We start from the raw sequence: 25132 nt of genomic DNA on the forward strand, positions 1-25132 counted from the left end.
ACTGCCCCGCAAAAAAAAAAAATAATAATAATAATTAAATACTCCTTTCATAACAGACACTCCATTGAAACAGAGGAGGAAAAAACAACCTTTTATACTCATTTTTTACTGAGGCATTTTGTTTTGACACATCAGTTGCTTCCCAACAAACAATTCTATCACTCATCCATAGAACCTTCTGATAAAAAAAATCAGTTAACCAAAACCACTTAATAGAATGATTATGATTGACAGCCTGTATAATTTTTCTTTTTTATATATACTCTTAAAAACAACGCATTAAAGAAACCAAATGTTTATCCCATTAAGAACTGTGTCAGGGCAGCTCTTATACCAAAGCTGTTATTGAGAAGAGGCAGAAGGAATAAGGCCAAGTTATCTTGGACCATAAGCATGTCAAACAGAAGGCTGCTGGGAGGAAAGGAACAACTTGGAATTCCTGATCTATGGAACCTGGTTCCAGCTTAAACACGGCCTCCAGATGTTGATCTGTTCCATACAAGAGTGATTGAGAACTGAGCTCTGAAAACTCCTACATGAGATCCCTAGAGTTGTGCAGTACTGCCCCATGACAGTCCCCACATGAGTCCCCATAATTACAAAGGGCTAGTCCTTCTGTGCTGGGAACAGAGGGACAGAATGAGGCTCAGTCATTGCCAAACTTCTGTTGCTTTCCATTAGCAAAAAAAGAAAAGCTTGACTCTCACACAGAACAAACTGATTCACTGCCTGGACTGCCCTAAAATACAAAGATCAGGAAACAAATATGAACAAATAGGCTAATTACTTCTATCCAAGTATAGAATCTGTTGACCACAAGGCATGTTCTTGTAGCTAGCAAGACAGTTCAAATCCTACTTGTTACCTGAGCCCCACCAGATACTTATTACCTATAAAATCCAGAGCAAGTTATTTCACCTCTCTGTGACTCAGTTTCCACATCCTTAAAATGAGGGGGTTAGATTCAAGGGATCTAAGGTCCTTTTCAGCTCTAAATTTTGATCTGTGATTTCAAAAATCACAGGATAATAGGGTCATACTTTAAAGCTGGAAGGGACCTTAAAGCTCATCTTATCTAACACCCTCACTTTCAGAGATGAGATGAAATGACCTCTGAGGTCCATCAGAGTAAGCAAAAGAGCCTGGATCATCCTCCATTCCTCTGATTCCAAATCCAGCGCTCATTCTAAAGTTCCTCCCTCTGTCGGTAACATTTTTCCTCTAGCCCTTCTGTGAAAGAGGAGGTGTGGGTTATTTGCCATTTCTTATGTTTAAAAATCCACTGTATTTTTTCATCACGGGGCCATAATATTCAGTACCATACTTCTGCAGTGAGTGTGGCTTTAAGGAAATACTCTCAGTCAGTAGCACAGTTCCCATAGCAACTGCGACTGCCTGAGAATAACTACTTAATTGAAAAGAAAACTGGAAACTAAATAATCATGTAAAACCTCAGAATGTGCACATCAACCCAGATTGCTCCAGGCAAGCTGCAGTGCCTTTCCCCCTTGAAAATAAAATAATTACTTCGTGCCCTGGGAATCCCTTTCCTGTTGGGCACCACTCTGGAGGGGGCTCAGCCCCTGCATATAATTGGCTCCAGAGTTGGAAAAAAGCAAACTCAGAGATTTCAACTTTTTAGTATAATGCCTCATGCAGACAATGAGCAAAAATATAGGCAAAAAACCAGGCTGGGGTATAAAGTGTCACAAACTAGGTCAGCTAGGTGACACAATGGATAGAGTGCCAGGCCTGGAGTCAGGAATACTCACATCTTCAAGAGTTCAAATCTGGCCTCTGATACTATGTGACTCTGGACAAGTCACTTAACTCTTTTTACCTCGATTCCTCATCTATATAATGAGCTGGAGAAGGAAATGGCAAATCACTCCAGTATCTTTGTCAAGAAAAACCCAAATCACAAAAAAAAAAAAAAAGAAAGAAAGAAAAGAAAAAAAGAAAAACCCAAATGGAGTCACAAAGAATTGGACAGGACAGAAACTACTGAACAACAACAAAGGTGTGTGTGTGTGTGTGTGTGTGTGTGTGTGTGTTGGGAGAACTGCTAGAAAGTAAAAGCTGTCTTCCTCAAGTCTTCTCAAGAACTGCATCGAGATGATAATGATAACTAAAATTTATATTGTGCTTTAAAGTTTGTAAAACATTGTACAGACATCATATAATTTGAGCCTCACAACAACCCTATGAAGTAGGTGCTATTATTCCCATTTTAGAGATGTAGAAACTAAGTCCCAGAGGAGATTAAGTAATTTGCCCAGAATTTCACTCAGTCAGTCAATAAACATTTATTAAGTACCTACTATATGCCAAGTGCTAGGGATTCAAACAAAGACTAAAAGACCTCTGCTCCCAGGGAGCAAACATTCAAACAACTAGGTACAAACAAACTATATAGAGGATAAATTTGAAATAATCAACAAAGGGAAGGCATTAGAATTAAGGAGGATTGGGAAAGGCTTTCTGGAGAAGATGGGATTTTAGATAGGACTTGAAGGAAGCCAGGAGACAGAAAGGAGGAGGCATGGGGAATAGCTGAGAAAATGTTCAGGCAGGAGAGGGAGTGTATCTTGTTCACAGAACAGCAAGGAGGCCAGTAACACTGGTCTGCAGAGCACATGGTGGGAGGGAGGAGTGACAAGTGTAAGAAGCCTAGAAAGGGAAGGGCTTTGAATACCAAAGAGGATTTTTCTATATGACCCTGGAGGTGATAGGAAGCCCCAAGAATGACAGGGGATGAGATGGTCAGACCTTTGGTACAGAAAGAGCATTCTGACAGCTATATGGAGGACGGACTAGAATTGGGGAGAAACTTCAAGGAGGCAGACCCTCCCTCCCCCAGCAAGCTATTACAATAGTCTAGGCATGAGGAGATGAGGACTAGGGTGCTGGCAGTATCTGAGGAGAGAAGAAGGTGAAACTGCCAGGATATGGGGAGTGAGAGTGAGGATAGCTAATACATATTTAAGATAAGATTTGAATGCAGGTCTTCTTGACTCCAAGTCCAGTACTCTAGCCACTGTTGCCTAGAGACTTCTGGTTATGTCTAGGATATGACCTTATTCATTTTTGCCTTGGATATTTTTTTATGTTCAAGACAAAAATCACAATCAAATATTTCCCAGGGATCTGGCTCTCTCAGATTTCACATGGATGTATAAACCATGTTGCTGGGAACTCCACTGCACTCCTCCCTACCACCCCCACTCCCAAAAGAACCCCACATACAGGACTCACGCTCACATATACATGTTCATGTGCCATGATCCTGGCCTTTGGACCCTTGTTCCAAAGGAACCGTAGCAAAATGACTATAATTCCAGGCTGTAAGCAATGTAATTTTAATAATAAAAACAACAGCTAGCATTTGCATAGTACCTACTATGAGCCAGGCACTGTGCTAAGCACTTTACAAATATCTTTGATCCTTGCAACAACACTGTGAGGTAGGTGCTATTATTATCCCCCATTTATGAGTTAGGAAATAGAGGTTAAGCTATTTGCCTGGGATCATATGACTACTCAGTATCTGATGATGTATTTGAACTCAAGTCTTCCTGACTCCATGCTCAGCACTCTATCTACAGCATCACCTAGCTGCCCACAGGGAAACAGAATTCGCAAGGAAATAAAACATCTCTGTTCTTTTATATCACAAAAAGCTTTGCTAAAACAAACCAACAAAACTATTTAATAAGGTCACTTTATCAAAAGAAGGTGGGTGTAGCTGATGTACTCAGATTGCTCTCATTTTACAGTAAGCATGAAACCATCATATCAGTCTGACCCATAATAATTAGTTTAGGGTCAGTGACATAACAACACATTAGAAAAAAAAAGCATTCAAGAGATTTCTCCCACATAGCAGGATGGTCATACAAGTAAGAAACTCAAAAGATTGAAAGGAGATTTCATTTTGAACTCAGCCTAACATTCCCACTCCAAACCCCCAAAAGGGATCCAAAACCAGGCAGGATGGAATCTGTCACTGAGGAGGGCATCATGAAGTCTAATTCCATAACTAAAGGAAGTAACAGCTTCATAGAGTGAGGAGTAAACATAAGAAACTCACTACCCAAATGGTTAGACAGACCAGATAGAGAAATAAGATTTAGAGAAACCCATAGGTGAGAGATTCAGCAGAGGTAATAGTCAAGGGAACTACATGGAATGCAAGATCCTTCCAACCCTAAATCCAATGATCCTATAATCCCATCCCCTCCTGCTCTAAAATTCTACAAGTTTACAATTCTATGGAAACTTGGCTAAGCCGTGAGAATGATGTCATGGAAGACAAACCATTTCCTGAACTATTCCCTGTTACCCATTCCCCAATACCCCTATCCAAAACAGAAGTCTGGACTGAATGGAAAATAGGGATGACCCAATGTTGGCATTTCTTGTGTCTTTTCATAACCAAGACTTTATAACCAGTTCTTCCTCAAAACACAACTCATCACTATTGAACTGCAGTATATGAATGGAAGAAGAACTTTAGGCCTACGTCTCTGCCTCTGTAGCTATATTAAATGCTGATGCAAATCTGTAAACTGAGCCAGAGAAGTGACCAAACATACTCCAGCTTCTTCATTGTCAAGGTCCTTTGGTTCCATATATAGGGGCCATAAGACAGCTCTGCGAAGCAACACTGTCATCAAAATACATTTCTTAAGGGCCTTATTATGCATGGTGCTGCCCTAGATATTGTGCAAAGAGATTTCTTAGAAGAATTAATTACGAATGGAATAAATATTCAGCCTCAAGTCCCAAAATGACAAATACCCTAGTGTCTTCCCCAAAGCACATTTAAAAAAGAAACTGGCATCTGTGTTGAGCACTGTCTACAATTCAAGTCTGTGGAAGAAAAAGTGAACAGTAGGTACAGACCCCTGCCTTCACCAGAAAAATCTCAACAACTTCCAGCCAGAAAGAAATTGGCAGCTTCTAAGGTGGAGACACTCCACTCTCTAAGGCTCAAAGCTGGTCGAGGGAGCATTTTGAGGAAGTTCTTCATATACAGGATCATGGCTTTTGAGCTGATAGAAATTTCAATTCCCATTCTTCCCATTCTAAATCTAGTGCTACAACACTAACTATACTCTCTGCCTCCCTGACAGCTTTAGGCGCCAAATCCTTTAACTCTTTGTTGGATAACTTGGAAAGGAGGTCATAGGTTCTACTCTAGAACCTTGAGAATAGAGAAATCAATTTCTTTTTAAGTTTTTATTGATATCTTTTGTTTTTAGATCACCTCATTTCCAAGCATATCCCTCTCCCCACACCCTTCCTCCCCTCTCCCAGGGTAGTTTTTATAACAAAGAATAAAAAACAGGGAGAAAAACAGTTCAGCAAAACTAACCAACACACAACCTCTCTATGCCTCAATTTTGTCATCTATAAAATGGGGATGATGATAATAATGGTAACTACCTCACAGGGTTATTGTGGGGATCAAAAGAGATAACATGCTAAGAACTTAGCAAATCTTAAAGCATTGTGTAAATGCTAGCAATTGCCATTATAATTATAGTTTTATCTCTTTTCATTTCATTTAATTTTTTTTATAAGGAGCCAAGCTTGGTAATAACATTTCTGTAGCATTTCATTTTGATTGTTTTGATGCTGTTATTTCTTCTATTTATACTGTTGTAAGTATAGTTCTTGGTCCAGCTTACTTCTGTTTGTATCAGTACATATTAGTCTTACCATCTTTCTCTACAGTCATCATATATATCATTCCTTGTGGAAAGTAATGTTCCATTACATTCATGTACGAGAATTTGTTCAGCAAAGCCCTAATTAACAGGCATCTACTTCATTTTTAGTTCTTTGCTACTACAAAAAAATGTTGCTATAAATATCATCCTGCATATTAAGCATGGATTTGTGCCTCTGTCCTCTTTGGCTGTGAACATTGTAGTAACTTTTCCCCCCATAATTCCAAAGTGCTTTCTAGAATAGCTGGACCAATTCACAGTTCCACCAATTGTTCATTGATGTGCCAGTCTTCCCACAACCACTACAACTTTGATTACTTTCATTTTTCAGCATCTTTGCCAATTTGTTGAATATGAGGTAAAACCTCACAGTTATTTTGAAATTGCAAAATCCACTGTTGCTGTATCTTCTTCAGTTAATGATCTTTTGCATACATACCCTTCGATGACCAGGTTATAAACTCACAGTAAGCCAAGCAAATAGAAGGCATTTCCAAAAATGCATCATTTTGAAAAGGCTATGTTAAAATGTGCTCCCTTGGTAACGCTGAGCACTCTAACAGCTTTATTACAAAATGAACAACATTCTCAAAATGGGCATTCACACATATTAAATGGACTCCCACAATCTAAATGGATTTCAAGTTTACAATTTTAATTAGAGAGCTAATGATACCCACCTCCCTAGGGAGTGGAACATCTTCAGTTTCCATACTACATCTCTTACCAATGAATATACAATGAGCCTCTGGTAGGTACAGTGGGACCTAAAAGCCCAGATGCCAGGACAATTGAACCATTTGTGTCACTCACACTCTCCATAAACAGCATTGCAAACTTTCCACTGACACAAAAGCAGATCATGTCTGTTCCTTCCACGTTTCAATTTAACTGCTGAGATTCCAACGGATGTCACTATTCTTCCAATTTCCTAGGCTAAAAACCTAGGAGTTGCTGTCAATTCTTCCATCTCCATCACACCCTCTTTTTCTGACAATAAGGCTTGCTTGTTATCTCTTCCTTTGAAATGACTTAGATTTGCACCTTCTTCTCAAAACATATTGCCACCACATATGACCAATAAACCAGTTGGCCAGAATAGTGTTAATAATGTCTATATATGCTTACATGTCAAATGGGGAATGATAGAAGGATGTTTAGCATGAAAAAGAGAAGACATTAGAGGGACATGATAGTGATTTTCAAATATATCAAAAGCTAAAAATCATGTAGAAGAACTGGTTTTGTTTGCTTAGTTCCATAGCACATGAAGAAGATTGAGTATAAATGACTAGAAGGTTCAAAATAAGGAGGAATTTTCTAAAAATAAGATGTCCAAAAATAGGAAGAGCAGCCTCATGTGGCAATGAGTTCCCCTATCTTAAGGAATGCTCAAGTAAAATCTGGGTGACCACTCTCTCAGAGATATTCTAAAGAAAAAGAAGGAGGCTAAACTCAATTATTAGAATTTTAAGAGCAGAGAGATCATATAGTCCGGTTTCTTATTTTATAAATGAGTAAACTGATACTCAGAAAGATGACTTCTAAGGTGCTTTCAAAATCTAAGATTTTATTACTAGTTGGACCCTCATCACCTCCTGCCTGCTTTGAAGCAACAGTTTCTCAACTACATTCTCTACATGTAGTCTGGTGATAGTATGCTTGATAAATTAGAGGCAGGGAGAGACCAAACTTTTAGAAATACTGCTTCCAGGGGCAGCTAGGTGGTGCACCGACCCTGGATTCAGGAGGACCTGAATTCAAAACCGGCCACAGACACTTGACACTTACTAGTTGTGTGACCCTGGGCAAGTCACTTAACCCTTGTTGCCCGGGGGGGGGGGGGGGGGTGGCGGGGAGAAAGAGAGAGAGAGAGAGAATGAGAACGAACCAGAGTCTGGTACTAGTAAGTGTCTATAGCAGGATATAGACTTTGGTGTTTCTGCCTCCAAGTTCAGCACTTTATCCATTGTGCCACCCTTTCAACATTGAAGATGGGAATCTATAAAGCAAACAGAATCTGAAACTTCAACACAATTTTTCTGTGAAATCAGCCTGTGTTGATCACATACTTGTGTGACAAAACTGGTTAATCCCCTACCCCAAAATGACCACCTGCTTCAGGGTGAGGAAAGGCAAAGTAGATGAATCAGAGAGCCAGACTATTTTTTTCCTCTATATAAATAATGCTGAGGAAAGTCTATATGAATTCCAAGGTGCTGCCATTTCCAAGGAAAAAAAGGTTTTTAAAAAGAAAAGCATTCCCACTTACTTCTCTTCACTGCTAGAAGAGCCCTAGACAATATCCTTTATTGTCTTTTGCAGTTAACACCAAGGGCTCTGAATCACAACATGGCATAGCAGACATGATCTCTGCCTCGTAGCAAATAAAAGAGAAATCTAAGGAAGAACACTAGGCCTCCACATCTTATTCATCAGCTTTATAAAAGTATTTGATACCATCAATAGATGTGGATTCTGGTAGGTACTGAAGAAGTATAACTGCCTTGAGAAATCCATCAATATCCTAAGATAGTTCATGATACAGCATTCAGCACTGATGTTGCTGGTATCTCTTCCAATTAATGGCCTACCACCAACTGAGTGAAAATGAGTTGTATGATAAGCCTAAAACTATTCACTCTAATCTTTATAGACCTGCTTTAGCAGGAATTAGGGGGTCTGAACGATAGTGTCAGAATTCACAATTGGTTCCCCCAGGAAATTCAACTCAACAGGCTATGGCAATAATCAAAAGTCTTTGAGACAGTCATTCTAGAACTTACATATTTATATTGTTGAAGCACAGACACAAAATAATATACACAAGACTTGTAGAATCAGGAGAAAGCTATGGATAAGCCTAAAAATATCCAAGATCATAAACCAAATCAGTTCATGATAGAATGTGTAATATGCAGGCATATTATACAATGATAAATGTATACAATCATAAATGCATACAAAAACTTAAATAAAAGGTTGCAGGGCTAGCATAAGGAAATATAGAGCAATTGATGATACAGAAAATGTTTTGTTAACATACTATAAAACTTAATTGAGGGCGGGGGGCAGTTAGGTGGTGCAGTAGATAAAGCATAGGCTCTGGATTCAGGAGGACCTGAGTTCAAATCCGGACTCAGACACTTGACAATTACTAGCTATGTGACCCTGGGCAAGTCACTTAACCCCCATCGGCCTACAAAAAAACAAAAACAAAATGTAATTGAGAGTGGGGGTGAGGGTATACATGACCAATAGGCTGATACTCTTTTTAAAGTGAGACTCTATGGAATGAACACTGGAGACTGTGCAGATGATGTTTCCTGGTAGAAATACCTACCACTCAACCAAGGAATGTGGTGGAAGCAGACAGACTATGAAATTTAAATAATCTGTGCTGTTACACTGATTACCCACACTAAAATAAAAAGCATGAGATGAGCTCTGCCACCATATCTGACTTGCCACAATGCAGTGGACAATAAAACTTTAAAATGCTATATATAGCATCTCCTGGGCGTGGGTGAATGATTGAGTCAATGTAGCGAAGAGATTATGCACCTGACTCTTTGAGTTGTAATAAAAAATATAGTGTAATCTGCGTCACAACCAAACTTAAAAAAAAAAAATTTGCCTGAGTGAGTCACTTTACAGCCTAATAAAAGAGTGTCAATCAAGTAATTAATGAGGTTAACATAGCCGCCTGAAGCAGGAAAATCCTCTAAATGGTATTCAGACTCTTACAGTCTGTGTATGACTATAGCATATATTGGAAGCAGTTAGATGATTCAGTGGATAGAACACTGGGCCTGGGGTCAGGAAGAACTGAATTCAAATCTGGCTTCAGACAATAGCTTTGTGACCCAGGGCAAGTTATATGACCCTGTTTGCCTCAGTTTCCTCATCTGTAAAATGTGCTGGAGAAGGAAATGGCAAACTACTCCAGTATCTCTGCCCAAAAAATCCCAAATGGGGTCCCAAAGAGTCAGACACAACTGAAACAATAAACAATAACAACCACTGTAATGGTACAGAAGATGCTGCAGATAATTTAACCTAACTACCTCCCTCCTTCAAATCTTTACCACATATAAAAGAAGAAAAACTTTGAAAACTCTCCCCCACACACACACACCAAAAAAAAAAATCATTACATGATGCCGGTTCAGCAACTTCAGCCTACTCTCTAACTCCTTCTCCAACAATAGGAGAGAATAACTGTTTCTTCCTGATATAACTTTCTGGATTAGCTCTTCCAAACCCTTCTTCTCCCCACTCCATACTCCAGGGCAGACGCAAGGTGATTTAAGACTATCAGAACATAACCCAAGAACTCCAATTGCTCATCAAACTTACAAAGGAAAAGAAATAGGCCAAATTTAGTCATCTCTTGAACCAAAGCATTTTCTGGGAAGAGGGTGATCTCCCCAGTCCAGGAGTCAACAATACCACCCTCTCTCCCTCCTGCTATACCACCCTAGCATTTTTGTCTGGTCTATTTCATCTTGTTTATGCTACATGAAATCCTATGAATCAGTAATGGTCATATTTTAAAATAATGATTATAATTGTGAAACAACACGCCCAAGCATCTCAACTGCCTCCTATGTAAACACCAATTAATGGTCCAGCCCTGGTTAATTTCTCCATGACAACAGAATGCCAGAGCAGTTAATAACATCGTCATAGCCTCTGAGAGAAGTGCCATCTGTCTTTTCAATTACTGGACTGCCCTTTCAATTACTAAATTGTACTGAATGCCATTTAGCTCACAGAGGATAACAATGGTATATACTTGTTGGCTACATTCCTTTTCCCCTTGAGGACAGTAGATGAAACAATTACTATCCTATTTGTGTTCACATGGAAAACAAGAGAAAAGAACCCCAAATTTTAAAAAGCATAATGAAATAGAATATCACTGTCTTCTTCATTTTATTCTCATCAGCGGCTTTGCTAAACCTAGATTTAAAGGGGAGAGAGATCTGTGTGGGCTGGAGTAATCAGAGAAGACTTCATGGAAGAGGGAAGATTGGGAGGATAAGTAAGGACGTTAACAGTAAAAGGAAATGAAGCCAATATCTTAAAGACATGAAATCAAAGAGGGGGCCAGATGGCACTGACATCCATGAAGCATTACCTCAGCATTGGGCCATGAAGAAAGGAAGTCAGAGGAATGGCTAGAACAGGGCCTCTCCCTTAATAAGGAACTTCTGTGCATTGTGGACACAGTAAATATTTGGAGAATGAAAGAATGAATGATTACTTAAAGTACCCATAACCAATAGCTGAGATGCCTGAAGGCATTGTAATCCAAGAGCCTACAGCCCACAGGTAGAGAGGGCTTTTGATTCCAAGCAAAGACATCAGAATGTAACAATGGGACAAATTTAAAGTTAGACTAAGCTATGATTAACAGCTCTTAAGGATTCAGTAGAAAGTCACCGAACTTTGTACATTAAAAAACTTGTTCTATCTGCATCATTTAAATCTGTTCCCTCTACTAAGGGCCTCTTCAATGCCTCAGCATGCTGTGGAAGTGAGCCTAGGTTTCCTTAAAGCAGAACATAGCTCCGGCATTTGTGTTTGGGCCTGTAACCAACCTCAAGATAAATGAGGAACAACCACAGAAGGGACTACAAAGGCTACTTAGTCCCACCCCTTCATTTTACAGATGAGGAAACTGAGACCCATAGGGGTTAAGTGACCTGCCTATGGTCACTAAGGTAGTAATTATAAAAGGTGAGATATAGAAGCAGTGTTTCTTTCATGGTACCACCCTGGTTAATACCTGTGGCCTGAGGCCTAGCTCTGACAAGTTCAGAAAAGTTTATCACCAAAGGGCTGGTCACCAGATAATGGATTTTTTTTTTCAGACTCATTAACTCACAAAGACTAACTCACTAAGGCAGGGGCAAAAAGGTCATGATCTATCTACACCAGTGGAGGTAGTCCCCCCCCAGTAGGGAAGAGCAGGACACCACTGGCTACCAAACCTGCTTCCAGCCCAGTGCCTAAAACCACCATTTAGAGAAGAAATCATTGTGGAGAAGGGATCCAGCTTCCTTATCATCACCATCAACAGCTGCTGGCTCAGACTTCAAAGTCATGGAAAAGTGGCCAGCCATCTCCACCAAACACCAACCACCTGTCATGCACAGGGCAGGCAAGCCAGCCTAGCTAAAGGCACAAGACACCCTGCTGGAGAGGTAAGGGGCAGCATGTGCCAAGCAAGTCAGACCACCTTCACCACCTTGAACACAATTTCCCCTCCAATCATGACAGAGACAGCCCAGAACCCTGGAGCTAAACACCTTGGGAATCACAGTGCCTCTAGCCAAGCGTCCAAAGTTATCATCTTGGGAGCAACCTCTAGGCAAATGCAGCCTGGTAACGGTTACTGCAGGCACCACAGCCACATCTATTTAAAGACAAAGTCTCTGACACCATAAAATGTTTCAGCATCATAATACAATATGATTTTATCAGTGGAAATGACCTTAAAGAAGAGGGGTGAACATCAATTTTGCCCCTGAGTACTAGAGGACTTACCTTCCCATCTGACTGGCAGCTGAAAACTTCCATAAATGGTTCCTCCATTAAAATGGAAGTTCTTTGAGAGCAAGCCAGTCTGGCCGACAGATTGTGGTCAGGGAGAATGGGGTAGAATGTAGGAAGACTGGAAAGGCAGGAAGGGCCAGGTTGTAAGGAGCTTTACATGTCAAACAAAGAAGTTTATATTTGATCCTGGAAGTAATAAGAAACCATTGGCAACAACTGAGTAGGGGAATGATATGAATAGGTCTGAGCCTTAGGAAAAGGCACTTTAGCAGGATGATTTAGGGTGGGAAAAGACTTGAGGCTGGAAGACCAAAATATGCAAAGCTAAACATAGAAAATAATGACAATATTTCCCAATGTGTCAAAATAGAATTTAGGCAAGTGGAAGAGAGGTGATTCCAGATGGTAGGAACAATATAAACAAATCCCCAGATGCAAGAATGAGCATCACATGTTCAGAGAACAATATAAAGACCAGTCTGAATGGAGTGGTGGTTGGCTGTTCTGGGATATTGTGAAATTATTTACTTAGGAAAAGTGAGACTAGGTTACAGAGTCCATTAAGCCAAGCATAAGGGCTGGGTTTGGATACAGAGCAGGATCAGAAACAGCTCCAATGGCCTTGTAGATAGTGTATGGGACTGGAACTCAGGAAAACCTGCATTCAAATCTTGCCTCAAACACTTACTAAATGTGTAATCCTGGGCAAGGGACTGTGGGAAAAACACTTGATCTCTAAGACTCAGTTTCCTCATCTGTTAAACAGGGACAATAATGGCACCTTCCTCCCAGAATTGCTTCGAGGACCATAGAAGATAATTATGTACAGTGCTTTGCAATGTCAAAGTGCTATACAGGGGGCAGCTAGGTGGCACAGTGGATAAAGCACTGGACCTGGATTCAGGAGAACCTGAGTTCAAATCCTGCCTCAGACACTTGACACTTACTACCTGTGTTACCCTGGGCAAATCACTTAACCCTCATTGCCCCACAAAAACAAACAAACACAAAAACAACAACAACAAAGAAACCCAAATGGGATGAGGTGAACTGTTGACTAGTGTGAAGTTTTCACTTCTTTCTTGCTCTTGGACCTCTAGATTTTAACCTCAGTGGGGCTATGTCCTTGCCTGGGTTTATGAATACTTGTTGCTGACCTCAGCCCCTAATTCTATGTCTAGTCAGGAAGCCAGGTTCCTCATTCTAATCTGATAATTAGTCTGTCTCTTTCTTGAGACTGCCTTGTTTCTCTCATGGCTGCTGATTTCCTCATTTACTCCCTGGCTCAGGCATTGTGCTACCCATCTGACCCCTGGGATTACCATGCCTCCGGATAACAAATCCTCCTGCAGAACAGATCTGAAGAGAGCTATAAAATCCACCCTGATTCTTATATTCATTAGGCTAATATCCCAGTTTACTCAAGGGTTCCTCATGGTATAGGTCTCCAGACTCAACATCCAGGTAACCCTTTGGCTTTTGCCAATATCCCTTTTTAAAAATGGTACATGTGTGTGTTCTGACTAGCACAGAGAACAGTAGAACTACTGCTTTCCCTTATCCTAAATATTATATTTCTATTGATGTAGCTAAGGACTACAATAGTTTTAGGAGAAAATTACATCACACTGCTGACTCACAGTGAGCTTGCAGTGCCTTGCAAAGGTGCAGATGTTTAACATTGGTCCTCTCTCCTGAGAAAAGACAAAAAAGGACCCTTAAGAGATCATGGAGTTCCACCCACTAAATGTGCAGCTCAGCTACTCCCTATTCAATAAACCCCAGTGACTGACTTTTACCTCTAGGACAGAGACTCTTAATCTGGAGTCCATGAACTTGTGTTTTTAAAACAAACAAATAAATACATACTATATATACATGTGTGTGTGTGTGTATATATATATATATGTATATATAAATATATGTATATGTATATATACATATATGTGTGTATATATGTGTGTATATATACGTCTATATATAACTGCATTTCAATATAATTGACTTCCTTTGTATTTTATTTTACGCATTTAAAAACATCATTCTATTTCTCTACTTGTATAGATCATAACCACTCTACAACTCTTTCATTACTGTCTTTTCCACATATTATTTTGTGATTAATTATATACCATCCTACATTTTATTGTTTGGTATGTGTTCTATGAAACTACCTTGTTCAATAAACTCTAGTGACTCCCTATAGAAAAAACAAAACCAAAAACATTATTTGAAGAAGAGATGCAAAGGCTTTCCCAGACTGCCAAAGGGCTCCATGACACCAATAAAAGGCTAGGAACCCTTGATCTAGTAGCAGACATAAACTCCTTCTCCGGGTATTTAAGGTTCTTCAAAACCAAACGCCAGAGGAGTTGTGACTTATAATAGGTCACACAGAACTAGTCAGCAGAAAAGCTGAGATCCAAAGCCAGGTTTGGGACCCCCTCAACACTCTTTCCATGACACCATGAATGCAGCTATACTTAATGTCATTTTCTTTTTTCGCTTTTAAAAAGCATTACAAAAGCTTAATTGCTAGAGTATTTGTTTAATGAAGAAACTCCGTATTTATTTAGTTTCTAGAAACTATTCCTCAACTCATTGTCCATCCTTTTCTACAACTCACAGGTAAAAGTGAGCAGATGACCAAGCTATATGAGCAACAAACCATGAAGGAAACCACGACTATAGTAGCAGAGTCTAGTATAGTAATCAAATAAAACTTACTGGAGTTAATCTGACATATCTAATGATTTACATAATTGCTATTGTTCTGCATAGTAATTAAGCATAAATGGTAAGCAGTTGATGTAGATGACTGTAATTACTTTTACACAGCCAAACCAAATCTTTAGAGTTTCTCTACTCTCTTAGTTCTCTAGTATCTATAATCAGCATCAATGTCAACTGTTTCCATGATACTAAGTACAGTTTAATCCTCACTACTTTCATCCCCTTCCCTCCAGTGATACTCACATACATTTTAAGATGTGTCCAACTCTCTAATAGTTGAAGATCCTTTTCTCCCCCATATCTGATCTAAGGATTCTTTGTTTTTTCTTTTTTTTCAATTTAGAATTTTATTTTCCCAAATTACATGTAAATACAAATTTTGACATCAATTTTTTTAAACTTTGTGTTCCAAATTCTCTTCCCTTCTCCCCACCCCAGAACTCAAGCAATTCAATACAAGGTATACATAAGCAGTCATGCAAAACATTTCCACATTAGCCAGGTTGTGAAAGAAAACAGACAAAAACAAAACTTCAGATAAAGGAATTAACAAATAAAAATTATGCTTCAATCTGTATTCAGATACCATCCGTTCTTTCTCTGAAGATGGACTACATGTTTCATAATACTTTCAGAGTTGTCTTGGATCATTGCATTGCTGAACATAACCAAGTCATTCACAGCAGATCATCTTGCAGTATTGCAGTTATTTTGTATACAGTACATTTCACTCTGCATCAGCTCATGCAGGTCTTTCAGGATTGTTTTTTTTTTTTTAGTGAGGCAATTGGGGTTATTTATGTGACTTGCCCAGGGTCACACAGCTAGTAAATATTAAGTGTCTGAGGCCAAACTTGAACTCAGGTACTCCTGACTCCAGGGTCGGTGATCTATCCACTGTGCCACTTAGCTGCCCCTCAGGGTTGTTCTGATAGCATCCTGCTCATCATTTTTTAAAAACAGTGAACTACATTTATATAGTACTTTAAAGAGATTTCCTTACAATAAACCCACGAGGTTGATTCTTTCAGCAACAGTAATAGATAACATTTATATAGTACCTTATACAAGACAAAGAATTTTCTTCACAGTTGCCCAGCAAAGTACCATGTTTTATCAGCAGCAGCAGCAATCAGCAATCATCATCAATCAAACCTCATCTTCATCAATCAGTCCTCATCTTTATCAATCAGTCCTCATTGTCAATCAATCCTCCTCAATCAATCCTCATCTTCACCCAATCATCATCAATCCATCAATGGATCAATCACCATCATCATCATCTTACATTACTCTTGCCTCTGCTTCAAAATTTTTTTGTTACTCTTACTGTTTCCCTCCATCCTATTCCCTCTCCTATGATATTTACTCTATTTTCTATCTCCTTTCACCCCACCCCTCTTCAAAAGTGTTTTGCTTCTAACTGCCCCCTCCCCCAATCTGTCCTTCCCCCCCCTTATCTCCTTCCCCTCCTGCCCTCCAGCAGGGTTAGATAGATTACTCCACCCAATTGAGTGTGGATGTTATTCACTCCTTGAGCCACCTCTGATGAGATTAAGGTCTTCGTGCCAATTTTCATGAGTGTAAGGCTCATTCACTACCCTGCTTAAATAGATTATTCCACCCTCTTTGTTTTTTTCTAAGCTCTCCTCCATGACCTGAGAGGGTCCACCTAGTTCCTGTTTCCTCTAATACAGGGAAAAATCCTGTCGATAAAGTCTGCCTAGGAACTAACAGCATGGTCATCGTGCTGCTGGGGTAGAGTAATGGAGCCTCAGTGTGGAAAGAGAGCACAACGGGAGGGGGGAGAGAAAGGGGAGAGGAGGAAGAAGAAAAAGGCAGGGATTATGTTTGTCAAGAAGATAATATAGGGAAGTGGAGGAGATGGGGTGAGTAAGGAAAAGACATGCTCCAGAAAGGTGGGCTGGGTAACAATCTGTGAGGGCTACTGTAGAAAGGGTTCTTATTCAGGTACAGATTGGATTTAAAGACCTTTGAGGTTCTTTCCAACAGATTCTGCAACAACTTTCAAGATGTAGCACAAGACTCATAGATGATTCTTAACTATTCTCAACATTCTTATCACCTCTTTACTCTGTTACTTTATTACTAAGCATTTTGCATTTAGGATCATAAACACAGATTTAGAGGTGGTAGGGAATTTACAGGTCATCTGGTCTAAGCCCCTTCCCTTAAAGAGGTGGAAACAAACTCTGAGGGGTTAATTAACTTGCCCAGGAAGGAAGTGCTCAGACCTAGTGCTGTTTTCACTGGTTCATGCTGCTGCCTCCTTGATGACTGCAGATAGATAAAGTGCTGCAATGTGCACTGGTGAAGAGGACTAACATCAATTAAATCACAGACCTCTTAATATATCAATCGAATTTAAGCTATACTTTACCCTTCAAATCTGTCTTGTATTAAATCTGTGTGTACCATACAATTGATCATACTTTTCAATACATACATGAATATATGTGTGTGTGTATGTATGTATGTATGTATGTATGTATGTATGTCTATTTCCCCTTTCAAAAAGATAAGGATAGCATTCTCTTTGGCTGATACTTCTCAATAGATCTCTACTCTTGGTTTGACACCTTTGCTGATGCTATCTGGTAATAGGCAATGCTATAAAAGGAGAGATCTTTGGCTTTCTCCCATCAAAGATCTGGATATAGCCAGAACATGTGAAAATGGGGGCTTTATTCTGTGCCTTACAACTTGTTCTTTTAAATTTTTTAATTTATGGAATAAAACAAGTACTTCCATAACATAATAAGATGATTGCATATGAAACTGCAAACTATTTGCTATTCCTTTTGAATATATAATAAAGTTATTATGTACGTCTCCTTTTTTCTTTTTGTTCTTTTTTTTTTTTAAGTGAGGCAATTGGGGTTAAGTGACTTGCCCAGGGTCACACAGCTAGTAAGTGTTAAGTGTCTGAGGCCGGATTTGAACTCAGGTACTCCTGACTCCAGGGCCGGTGCTCTATCCACTGCGCCACCTAGCTGCCCCTTTTTGTTCTTTTTTCAAAGAAGATTGATCTGGAGGCTCAGCCCCTGTGAGTTTCAGAAGTTGGGGAAAGCATACCTCCAGTGATCTCCCAAGGACTGGCATTCTGGGAGACATAGTCCATGCTGCCAACCAGCAAAGTATTGATGCCCTGAATAACAAGGAGTGACCTTCAGGACCAGCCCAGTGGCAGCTGAGGATACAGTGCTGCATTTGAACATGAACTTGATGAGACTAATGCTATGTAGAACCTGTGCTCAGTCTGAGACTATTCTCCCTAAAGACCAAGGTGAGAGAATTGAGAGAGAGTGTCTGGTGCTAGAGGAAATGTTTGTAATTATTGCCCTTGCTTTACCATTTAAGTAAATCCCTTTGCTAAAAGGGAAAAAACAAAGCCAGGAGTTCTGATTTCACTGGTATAGGGAACTCCCAGAAAGGAAACTTCTACCAGTGCAGGTCAGCATCTTCTCATTAAGCTATAGTCTTAGAATGTCATCTAGAGGTCACACAAGGCAGCTAAGTAATATCATAGTTCACAGAGTGATGGGTCTGGAGTTAAGAAGACCTGAGTTCAGGTCTAGCCTCACACACTTTCTAGCTGTGTGACCCTAGGCAAATCACTTACCCTCTCTCTCTGCCTCAGTTTCTTTATTCATAAAATGAAGATAATCAATGGTACCTTTTCCCCCAGGTGACATATGTACCTGGCACACAGCTGGCCCTATATAAATGCTAGCTAACATCAGCATCAGCATCAATTCACAATTGATTTTTATAAGAGGCAAGACTTCAATTCAGGGGTCTCCTGGCTTTAAGGCTGGCTCTCTAGCCACTCTGCTTCTCTTCTCTTCAAAAGGGTGTGTATGGAGATAATCATTGTAAGGGTAGAGCCTATATTTGAGGGCCTCCTATATTATAGAAACATTCCAAATGAGTCATGAAATATGAAGATCAAATTGCAGGTGTTATTTTAACCTCAACATAAAAGTTAATATAATAGTTAAATTGTTGAAAAATATTGTTCTGTACCAGAAAGACAAAACAAATACAAGAACTCCTAGATATCCAAAAGGGAAATAATATGCAGCTCTATTTAATAGCTCCAACTAACATCTGTTTTCTAGGGGACAACAGTTCAAAATATGATACAAAATGTTGAAATAATTACAAACACTTCTAAGTCACTGCATGCTTTCCATAACTAGGCTGGAACATCCTTAAGGAGACAAAGATGAAGTTATCTAATCCCTCTGTAGAGCACTACCTCTACCTCAATCCTATTCCCTGATGTTAACAGTAAATAAGAAGTGGGGCAGGGAAGAAGTGAAACTAGGAACAGGCCTTTGGGAAGATGGGAATGAAAATCTGGGCACTGACAATTCTGTCATGTTTGCCTGGGCCTACAATTTATGCTTTCCTTTTATTGTTCTTCTCAAGTCTCAAAGCCTCAAAAAGAAATAGAGAGATGTATGGTTGTTCTTCCGCTGGGTTTATGTTACTTTGTCACTAAACAGTCTTTCACTTTTCTTAAAGGATAAAAATGAGCAACCTAACTAGCTCTTGGAAATCCCTTAAAAAGCTGACTGATAGGATTCCATTTACTGCCAAACTCCATCGCTATGGTCTGACCAGGTATCCAAAAGCTTGAATTATTGCAAACCCACAGGCTCCATAGAAATGGAAAAGTTTCCCATCAGAAGAAAAAGAATGCCACCTTCCAGCAGCTTCTGCCAACTACACTCCTCAGCTAACATAATTATGTTTCAATTAACAACATGAATTGAGCCCCAGGATGAATAGTTAAATGGGAAGGAAAGAAAAGAGAGAGGGAGGGAAGAAGAAAGGGGGGGAGAAATTTAGAAAGGGAGGGAAGAATCAAAATCACATTTGATCCTGGAGGTAATAGGGAACCACTGAAATTCATTGAATGGGGATGGGAGGGTGATATGGTCAGATCTGCACGTTAGAAAGATCTATTTGGGAGCTGAGTAGAAGATAGACTAAAGAAGGAGAGATTTGAGGCAGATCCAAAGATAAAATTAAAATTTCAGACAAAATAAGAGCACCTTCAAGACATCTCAGCTTACAACATTGCTAAGGCCAAGCTTTTCATTCCTAGGAGACATAACAAAACTTACTTTTATTATAGAATTGTAGAAATGTTTGAGTAGCACTGTAGGTTTATTAGAACCAAATGAAAACTGAGGTCATTGATGATTTTATGTCACCAATTACAATAATACTTGCAGGCTTTCCAAAAAAAATTTAATAAAGCAAGGGTTAGAAGCTCATAGTACATGTGTCACAAGAAAAGTACAGTGTTAGTAGCTGTACAGTTTCCAAAATTGGAATATTGAATAACTTGGGTCCCTAGAAATTAATTAGTATTTGATAACAAGAGCCCAGTGTCTAAGTTGAAATACCAAAATTCCAAACACAAAGAATGTGGAACAGATCCCAACAAAAACAATGAAAAAGATCAGATGGCTAGAAAATTGAAGGAAAAAAAGAAAGTAACTGGGATTATTTAACTTGAAGGTATTTAATTAAGAAAGATGAGTTCATTGTGACAAATAGCTCAAATACTAAAACTATCATTTCAACCAGCCAAAAAAAGAATTTTTATTCAATTGCAGCAGGTTTTCAACTATTCAGGAGGAGATCTAGTTTATGGATTCTATTTTTTTTTTTTTTGCAGGGCCATGGGGGTTAAGTGACTTGCCCAGGGTCACACAGTGTCAAGTGTCTGAGGCCGGATTTGAACCCAGGTACCAGTGCTTTATCCACTGCACCACCTGAATCCGGGGCCAGTGCTTTATTCACTGCACCACCTAGCTGCCCCCCCAGTTTATGGATTCTATCCAGATTTCTCTGTTTTATCTCCTCCCTTTTACTACCTGTCTTTTGATCATTCAATGTGTATTTCATCTCTACCAAAGGATGGACCAACGAAATAAAAGAAATGGAAACTCAAATCACTCAATTTTCTTACTTGTTAGTCTTCTTGGTCAATGATAGGCTTGATTTAAAGGTCAAAATTAATAACTAAAGTGATATATGAGAGGATGTGTGGATTTTTAAAACAAAAGCCTAGATTTCCATCTAGATTTTCCTTGTCTTCCAAATCCCTAAAAAAAATCAAGAAATTCCAGGTACCCAGTTCAAGACAGAAATGGTAATAGCTCTTCTGAAAAATAACTGCTTTTCTTTAAAAAAAAAAATGGGCAAAATTACTTGCATGGAAGGAAACCTCTGCCCTTGGCCAGATATGTCTTAGAGGTGGATGTGGTTGGCAGGATGAAAAGGGGCAAGGGACTTGCTGATTATGATGGAACTCGTCATGGCCAGGAGCAATTTGAGGAAATGTGCAACATCACCTACTAACCCAACTGATGGAATCTGACATTTGATTTGACAAATTGTTCAAGAGCAACAATAAAACTCAAGGCTTTGAAGGAGGAGAACAGAGCAGACTTTTGTCAGCCCTCTGGCATCTCTGCAAGCTTCACAGCCTGGTTGATGAGAAGACAATAACACACCACCTGCCAGGCTCTCAGGAAGAACTCATCCGCTAAGGAAGAAGTTTCTCAGAAAGCACCCCTGTGCTTTTTTCTCCTGAAAGCCCTGAGCAGCAGAGCTAATCTACCAGATTTGGAGAGTTGACAAAATCCATGAAAACAACCTCAACTAGGTTAGAGCTACAAATTCCAAAAGATCCAATACAGGGCCAAAATATATTTGCTAAAATTCCAGTAAAAAACATTGCGGCACTTTCTGGCCTCAGTCCTTACCCTGAATTCCCATGACTCTGGCAGATGCTGGAAAAGTTAACAATGTGCATCAAGTCTTTGCCTGACCATACCTACTTTAAAAAATAAAGTAGGGGGCAGCTAGATGGCACAGTGGTTAAAGCACCAGCCCTGGATTCAGGAGTACCTGAGTTCAAATCCAGCCTCAGACACTTGATACTTACTAGCTGTGTGACCCTGGGCAAGGCACTTAACCCCCATTGCCTGCAAAAAAAAAAAAAAAAAAGGTAAAATAAACCTTGGCCAAACCTCTAATTGTAACAAAAATTGTAAAAAAAAAAAAAAAAAAAGCCACCTGGAGCACATGCATGTCTTCATTGAAACTAAGATTTGACCATTGGCTAAAAAAGGAGATGTCAGGGATGGAGGGTGGGAACATCAATCTATTTGAAGCTATAGAGAAAAGGCAATAGGGCGAGCCCTAGAAACTAAGCTCATTTTACCTCTAGGTGATCGAGAGCCAGGCAGAAAGAGTTACTACTATTTCTGAAATGAAAGTGCCAATTGTTTACCCTTGGGGTTCACTCACCATCTCTGTGACTTCACCCTTCCCTGGTCATTATGAGGAACCCTATAAGGTGAGTATGTTACACAAAGGAGAGAGCGTTGGACTTGGAACTGGGAAAGCTTGAGTTCATAAACTAACTCATATACTTAATGTGTGACTATGGGCAAGCTCACTTAACCTCTCAGTCTTAATTTTCTCAACCCTAAAATGGGAAGAATAATAGTACTTATTTCCCAGGATTGTTGTAATGGAGCAAATATGTAAAGCTCTTTGCAAATCTTACAGTGCTATAATATTTATTATTAGTAGTAATAACAATATTGTCTCCCCTATTAGAAGGTAAGGATTGTCTGTCGTTTGCATTTGTATCCCCAGAACTTAGCACAGTACTTAGTAAGTACTAAATATAGCTTTATTCATTCATTCAAGTAGAATTATTATTTCCCAAATAGATTACTACCCACACCCTTACCTCTTCCCTAGAGGTCTCTTAGCAGCACACTCTCCCCCCAATCACATCAGCTTCATCCAAACATCCTCCATCTTTGAACCTTCCCTATGCTTCCCTTTCTTTCCTCCATTCAAGTAGTTTCAAAAAAATCATTTCTAAGAATGATGTCCCCACCCCTGGCACCATGAACTAGAGCCAATTCTCTAATTCCATTTTGTCTCATTGTACAACTCCTATGACTCCTTTCTTCATCCTCCAAAATGTCCTTATCTGCTAACTGTACATAATAGAAATAATTTCATTTCAATTCTGACGCAGGATTTATTTAACTGTCTATATAACCTTTTAAGTCTGACTGTATCAGGTTTGTCTCCTCAAAAACTGCAAATTCCTGGATGTAACTGACTATATTCAGTGCCAATCAAAGCATCAAGTCCAGAGAGGTGCTTGATCAAAGCCTTTTTGATGCTATAAAGAAAAGGAGAGCAGGGAGTTGGCTTTCTGGGACAGTGATATGAGGGCAAGATGAAGCATAAAGGGGGCCAAGGGGGAGGTCACAGAGGAGGAATGAGAACCAAAGATAAAACACAACCACAGATTGAGATCGCTAACCTCCTCAGGAATACTAATCCTGAAAATACATTGCCATGGGTTAAATACTACAAAAAGCATATAAGAAGATCTAATAGCAGAATTATCTCATCACAATCTATACCAATCTTTCATAATCACTATGAGCATGAATACCTCTTGCCCGCTCAACATGGAGTTATGGCTCTCATTTCTATCAATAAACTATGCAAATGATACTATATATAGTAGAAGGCCCAAAATTCTAAGCCACAGGATATGACCTCAAGGAGCTTACAGTCCAGTTGGGACATGACATATAAATAAAAATAGAAATAAGAAAAGAAGGAAACATGTAAGTGCCACATGAGTGCTGTAGGAAGTCAAAGATTTATATCCCCAGACTGGCTAAAGCAATCAGGAAAGACATGCATCATAGAGGTTCATCTGAGTTTAGCTTTGAATAAGAGTTAGGAATCAGATAAAAACTGATAGAGGAAAAGGAAACTGGAAAAAAAAGGATAGAACAAGCTCATCTAAGTGAAGAAGGTGTTTTGGGGAGTGGATAGAGATTTATTAAAAGGTAAATTATGTCCATTTCATGGAAGGTCTTGTATGCCTAAGGAATTTGGACTTTATTTTATAAATAACAGTAAAGCACTGAAACTTTTTGAACTAAGAAGTAGAATATCGGTATATAGTATGATGTACATAATAGACATTCAATAAGTTATTTGTTAAATTAAAAAGGTGGTGATATAGAGGCTGCCTTAGATGTAGGAGCTACTGGAAGCAGGAAAGATGGGTTGGAAGACCATTGCAGAAGTTCAAATGTAAGGCGATATCATCCTAGAGTAGAACAATAGCATTAGAAATACAAAGGAAGGTAGAGATGTGAGACACATTATGAGGAAAGAATCAACTTAGTGAGTGACGAATATGAGAAGCGAGAAATGGAGAAGTCAAACATCACTCTTAGTTTTGAGCCTGGGTTACTGAGAGAATGAAAATACCACTGACCATTAATTGCAATTCAGCTGTCTAGAGGAAAAAGCGTGTTTTAGAGGGAGAAGATGAATTCTGTTTTAGATATGTTACATTAGAATCAATGCTGAAATGTCCAAGGAGAAATATCTAGCAGGGAGTTGACAATCCTAAGCATAGAAACAGATTATTAGAGTTTGAAGAGATCTTAAAAATCTCCTAGTTCACCCCCGCCAACAATCTCCTAGTAAAAAAAAAGAAAGGATGAACAAAACCAAGCAAACAAGGGGCAGATGGGTGGTGCAGTGGATAAAGCATTGACCCTGGATTCAAGAGGACCTGAGTTCAAATCTGATCTCAGACACTTGACACTTACTAGCTGTGTGACCCTGGGCAAGTCACTTAACCCTATTGCTCCGCCCAAATTTTTTTTAAAAAGGATGAACAAAACAATCTCCTAGTCCAACAATGAATTATATAAAGGAGTGCAGTGACTTGCCCCAGGAAATATTTTGGTTTTGTCTTAGTGTCCTTAACAAAATGCCTGACACAGAGTAGGCATTTAATAAAATGTTTGTTGATTGACTGGTGGCTATCTGAACCATAGGGAATAGCCACATTTGCTAGAGGGGAAAATAAAGGCTGTGAAGGAAAGAGAAGTAAGAGTCAAAGATGTTGATAGAGAACCAGAGATCTTCAGTATTCATGAAAACCTAAGCAAGTTTTAAAGAGTTCACAGTGTCAAATGCTGTAGGGAGTG

At 39.3% G+C, this 25132-nt stretch overlaps 1 protein-coding gene across 1 annotated transcript in view; it reads right to left on the bottom strand.

Annotated features, from left to right (window-relative positions):
* Window positions 1–25132, bottom strand: part of UNC13B (unc-13 homolog B) — a 353350-nt gene that overhangs the window by 155316 nt on the left and 172902 nt on the right. The window lies entirely within an intron of this gene.

This window comes from Dromiciops gliroides, chromosome 1 (assembly GCF_019393635.1).
Source record: "Dromiciops gliroides isolate mDroGli1 chromosome 1, mDroGli1.pri, whole genome shotgun sequence".
Classification (NCBI taxonomy): Eukaryota; Metazoa; Chordata; class Mammalia; order Microbiotheria; family Microbiotheriidae; genus Dromiciops; species Dromiciops gliroides.